General features: G+C 37.1%; 1 long non-coding RNA gene across 1 annotated transcript in view; it reads left to right on the top strand.

Moving 5' to 3' along the window:
• The first annotated feature begins 3693 nt into the window (after positions 1 to 3693).
• LOC145539904 (uncharacterized) overlaps positions 3694 to 6000 on the top strand; it is a 100079-nt gene continuing 97772 nt past the window's right edge. The window contains exon 1 of the long non-coding RNA XR_014078040.1: positions 3694 to 4006. This is a non-coding gene — a long non-coding RNA (uncharacterized LOC145539904). The remainder of the gene's footprint in view (positions 4007 to 6000) is intronic.

The raw sequence follows: 6000 nt of genomic DNA, 5'->3' as shown, positions 1-6000 counted from the left end.
TCATTAAAAAATGAAATCAAAGGAGAACTAAATAAACAGATATTTCATATTTATGGACAGGAAGACTTGATATTGTCAGGAAGTTCATTCTTCCAAGATCTGCTTGTGTTCATTACTGTTTCCTTTCTTATGCTTACTGTGGATTTAGTTTGCTCTTTTTCCACTTTTCTAAGATTGAAACTTAGATATTACTTCTTTTCTAATATATGCATTCGATGTTATGAATTTCCTTCTGAGTGCTGATTATACTGCACCACGTGGATTTCGATAAGTTGTGTTTTCATTTTCATTTAGCTCAAAATAGTTTTTAATTTATCTTGAGATTTCTTCCTTGACCAATGTCAAATAAGTGTGTTGTTTAATTTCCACATATTGTGGGATTTTTCGTTTATCCTTCTGTTACTGATTTCTAATTTAATTCCATTGTGGTCTGAGAACAGACATTGTATGATTTTTATACTGACAAGTTTGCCAAGGGATGTTTCATGGTCCATGATGTGGTTAATATTCCATATGAGCTTGATGAAAATATATTCTGCTATTGTTGTATGAAGTAATCTATATTGTTCTTCAGTAACCCAGTCGTGTCCAACTCTTTGCGACCCCATGGACTGCAGCACACCAGGCCTCCCTGTCCCTCACCATCTCCTGGAGTTTGTCCAAGTTCATGTTCATTGCATCTGTGATGCCATCCAGCCACCTTATCCTTTGACGCCCTCTTCTGCCCTTGATCATTCCCAGCATGAGGGACTTTTCTAATGTGTCTTCTGTTTACATCAAATGACCAAAATACTGGAGCTTGAGCTTCAGCATCAGTCCTTCCAGGGACTATTCAGGGTTGATCTCCCTTAAGATTGACTGGTTTGATCTCCTTGCTGTCTAAGGGACTTTGAGGAGTCTTCTCCAGCACTATAGTTGAAAAGCAACCATTCTTTGGCATTCTGCCTTCTTTATGGTCCCAGCCTCACAACAGTACATGACCACTGGGAAGACCATAGCCTTGACTATATGGACCTTTGTCAGTAGAGTAATGTCTCAGATTTTCAGATACTGTCTAGGTTTGTCATTGCTTTCCTGCCAAGAATCAGTCATCTTCTGATTTCATGGCTGCAGTCACTGTCCATAGTGATTCTGAAGACCAAGAAGAGGAAATCTGTCCCTACTTCCAGCTTTTCTCCTCTTATGTGCCATGCAATAATGGGGCCAGATGTCATGAACTTATTATTTTGTTTTAATATTTAGTCTTAAGCCAGCTCTTTCACTTTCTTCCTTCAACTTTCATCAAGAGGCTCTTTAGTTCCTCTTTGCTTTCGGCCACTGGAGTGATAGAAGTAATCTATCGGTGTCCATCATGTCTACTCAGTTGATGGTATTGAGTTCAACTATGCCTAGGTAGCGTATTAAAAAGCAGAGACATTACTTTGCCAGCAAAGGTCCATCCAGTCAAGGCTATGGTTTTTCCAGTAGTCATGTATGGATGTGAGAGTTGGACTGTGAAGAAAGCTGAGCGCCACAGAATTGATGCTTTTGAACTGTGGTGTTGGAGAAGACTCTTGAGAGCCCCTTGGACTACAAGGAGATCCAACCAGTCCATCCTAAAGGAGATCAGTCCTGAGTGTTCATTGGAAGGACTGATGTTGAAGCTGAAACTCCAATACTTTGGCCACCTCATGCGAAGAATTGACTCACTGGAAAAGACACTGATGCTGGGAAGGATTGGGGGCAGGAGGAGAAGGGGACAACAGAGGATGAGACAGCTGGATGGCATCACCAACTCGATGGACATGAGTTTAGGTAAACTCCGAGAGTTGGTGATGGACAGGGAGCCCTGGTGTGCTGCAATTCACGGGGTCGCGAAGAGTCAGAAACAACTGAGCGACTGAACTGAACTGTCTGATGCCCTTGCTCATTTTCCATTTGCTGAATCTGTACATTTCTAATAGAAGAATGTTGAAGTCTTTGACTATACTGGTGGATACATCTGTTTCTCATTGCAGTTCTCAACTCATGTATTTTGACACTCTGTTGTTGGATGCATACACGTTAAAAATTATGTCTTCTTGAAGAAATGAACCCTTTATCATTTATAGTGCCTTTCTTTTTTTTTTTAAATAAATTTATTTATTTTAGTTGGGGGCTAATTACTTTACAATATTGTACTAGTTTTTGCCATACATTGACATGAATCAGCCATGGGTTTACATGTATAGTGCCTTTCTTTAACCCTGATAACTTTCATTGCTTGGAAGTATGCTTTGTCTAAAATTAATATAGTCTTCTGCTTTTGGATTCATGCTAGCATGGTATATTTTACTCCCCTCATTTACTTTTAATCCTTATTTGAATTTACATTAAAGTGAGTTTTTTGTAGATGATGTATAGCTGGGTTTTGCTCCTTGTTACATTCTGACAATCTGTCTTTTAATTTGTGCATTTAAACCATTGATATTCATAGTGATTATTGTATATTTGAATTAATATCTACCATATGTGTTAGTATTTTTCTGTTTGTCGCTTTTGTTATTTATTCCTATTTTTGTCTTCCACTCTTTTGTGTCTTTTGTGCTTTTAATTGAGCATTTTATATGATTTCATTTTTTTTTTCTTTTTCCTTAGCATGTTCATTTTAGTTCTGTTTTTAATTTTTTTGGTGATTGTAACATATATTTACAGTTAATTCAAGTCTACTTTTAAATATAATGATTCACAGGTACTGAGTAACTTATAGTAATAAAACAATCCTTATTCTTTTCTTTTGACCCTTTTATCATTATTGTCATTCATTTTATTTATACATAAGCACATCAAATATGCACAGTATATATGATAGAATATAGTGTTACCATTATTATTTTGAACATACTATTAGCTAATAGATCATTTAAGAATGAGAAAAATAAAATTTTTTAAATTTACGTTTATTTATTCCTTCTCTGATACTCTTCATTTCTTTATATGGATCTGAGTTATCATTTGCTGTGTCTCTAAAGAATTTTTATAACATTTCCTGCAAAATGTTCTACCTTCATTACTGTTTGAAACATTTCTTCTGTTCTTTTCTCTCTTTCTTCTATTGGAATTTTCGTTAGAAAAATGTTAGGCCATTTTCAGTTGTCCCACATTTTTGGATATTTAGTTTGTCCTGTTTTTTTTTCCTTCCTGCAGTCCTTTTTCTCGTTGCTTTTTAGTTTCAGTGGTTTCTATTAATGTATTCTCAAGCTCGGAGGGTGTTTCCTCAGCTCTATCCAGTTTGCTAATAATCCCATCAAAGGCACTCTTCATTTCTGTTTTCTTTTACAGTGATTTTTCATCTCTCTCTCATTTTATTCCTTTTGGTTCTTTGTTATAATTTCTCTCTACCTTCATTGTCCATATGTTCTTGAATGTTGTACTTTATCCACTGGAGGCCTTAGCATCTTTTTCACAGTTGTTTTAAATTCCTGGTCTGATAATTCCCACATCCTTGCACTTAGTCTGGTGCTGATGCTGTTTCTCCTCAAACTTTGATTTTTGTCTTTTAATATATCTTACACCCTTTTCATCATAGCTGAACCTGATGTACTTGGTAAAGGGAATTGCTGCAATTAGGCCTTTAGTGGTTAGGTGTGGGTGGACAGGAAGTGTTCCATAGTCTTGTGAAGAGGTCTTAGTCTCTGAGTAAGCTTGTATTGCTGAACTGTGAACTTCACACATGCTTCTCAAATTTTTGCCCCTCTTCACTGGGACATGATGGCTAGAGTGGGCTTATTTGGGTATATCCTTTCTTCTACATGGAAGTCTAGAGGGAGTTAGAATTGGGTTTTTCCTTTCTCCAAGTCAATTAAGCTCTGATTAACTCCAGGGGCTTAGGCTCTAGCTAAATAATTTCACCTGAGGGCTGACCTTTTAAAGACAAACAGGGTGTTCTGGCGTATTTCAAAATGGCTCCTCTTCCTCTCCTCCTGCCAGAAGCACAAGGGGATTTTTCTCTGCTCTTCACTGTGAGAACCTGGTCTACCTCCTGGAGGTAAGGCACAAAAATGCGGGGGTCCCCTGATGTTGAAAAACGCAGATAGTCTTTTATTTCAGTCTTGGTTTTCCCCATTTTACAGATAACCTGAGGTGCAGGTATGTTTTTTAACTTATTTACCTGAAGTGTGTCCTTTAATAGGCATTCTGGCAAGTGATATTAAATTCTCTGTTTTCGTCTGTGAAAGTTGTTATTTAGCTTTCCTTTTTGGAAAATATTTTTGCTTGTTACAAACTTCTTGGGTTGATGGTTTTATCTTTGAGAATTTGAAAGTTACTGGTCAGCTGCCTTTTGGCTTCCATAAAAATTGAGTTGAGTGTGGGTTTTGTTGTAGCTATAGTTACCGGAGTCTGGAGAGTGTCTTACTCTCCTTTCAAGGGTAGAATTTTGTTTGTTTGTTTGATTTCTTGCCACAGATGCAACTGTTTGCTCTTTCCCCTCCTCTTTCTTCAGCTCAATAATTTTTTTTCTCCTGTTGTACAGAAGTTTCCAAACAGCGTTATGCTTTCCTGCAATGGCAGCTGCTTTTCTTGTTCAGGCTTGAACCACACAGGGGGCCTTTTTCTAATATCTGACTTGGCTCAAAATTGTTCTTGTTGCCTTGTAACATCCATGGAAAGCTCTGAGATTGAATATAAAATCCTGGTATCCTGGGCTCTTGAGAGCTCTGTATTTTCAGTTTATCCTACCCTTGTTTTTCAGGAATTAAAAGTTTTACCCAAAATCTTTCTCCTGGCTTATATGTCAGCCGCGGTTTCCTACCCCAGATAAGCCATCACTTGTATTTCCTTGAAGGTTCCTTTTCTCAGATTTCAGCCTACTTGTTTCCTCTGTGACATTTGCTATTTTATTAGCTAAGAACAAATTATAATTTTGTAGATTATTTGGCTTTTTCTGTTGTCTGAGTGGGAGCAATTCTCTTTCTACATTTCTATATCCTAACTGGAAGCCAAGCCTTTCTGGAGAAGAGTTTTAGTTCAGCTGGAAACCATTAAAACTGACACCTGCTTCATATAATGAGAAGTTACTCATAAATGTTTTGGGCTATTGATACTATTGCTTTCATTAGCAGATGTATTGGCATCATCCTTTATAAATGTTGGTCTTTAAAAGGGCAGAACACAATTCTTCCATGACTAAAATGTGTATGTGATGCCATCTTATAAATGTGATGCTTTTGGCATATCATTATTAAACTGTGGGCTTGAAGTTATGTTTTTATTTAGAATGACACAAAGTGGATGTTTTTATGTATAAAAAATCAGAAATTATAAAAATGGCTATTAACACTATTTCACACTATTTCACAGTTAGAACTCTTGCCTGGAAAATCCCATGGACAGAGGAGCCTGGTAGGCTGCAGTCCGTGGGGTCGCAAGAGTCAGACACGACTGAGTGACTTCACTTTCACTTTTCCCTTTCATGCATTGGAGAAGGAAATGGCAACCCACTTCGGTGTTCTTGCCTGGAGAATCCCAGGGACGGTGGAGTCTGGTGGGCTGCCGTCTATGGGGTCACGCAGAGTCGGACACGACTGAAGCGACTTAGCAGCAGCAGCAGCACAGTTAGAAAGCTGATTCTATTATCTGTTCATGTAAATTTTGGAAATTGTATTTATCTTTAGGACATTTCAGAATGTGAGCATAGTAGTTCCTTAAGCAATCAAGTAATTAATTTTTAGCATATCAGAATTCTTAATTCTAATGTATTGCATAATTTCACTGTATTCCTTTTCATCACTCTGGCCATTATGACATTTAAGTTGATCAATGTCAAAACTACTTGAAAGTTCAGTTTATATATGTGTGTGTATATGTATATATATATATAAAATATACTAATGCAATCTTGACTTCTGTCTAATGCACTCAGGAAAATGTTTTTACCAGTGCTGTTATGAGTAATAGACAGAAGTGTTCTGTATTTACCCAGTTGGGTCAAAAAGCTAGAAGCAGAGTGACGCTGAAAAATCTAACAGCCATATATAATGA

Source organism: Giraffa tippelskirchi, chromosome 2 (genome assembly GCF_054371585.1).
Source record: "Giraffa tippelskirchi isolate mGirTip1 chromosome 2, T2T-mGirTip1v1.2.pri, whole genome shotgun sequence".
Classification (NCBI taxonomy): domain Eukaryota; kingdom Metazoa; phylum Chordata; class Mammalia; order Artiodactyla; family Giraffidae; genus Giraffa; species Giraffa tippelskirchi.
Note: the sequence above shows the minus strand (reverse complement) of the source record. Positions and strands in the feature narration are given on the sequence as shown.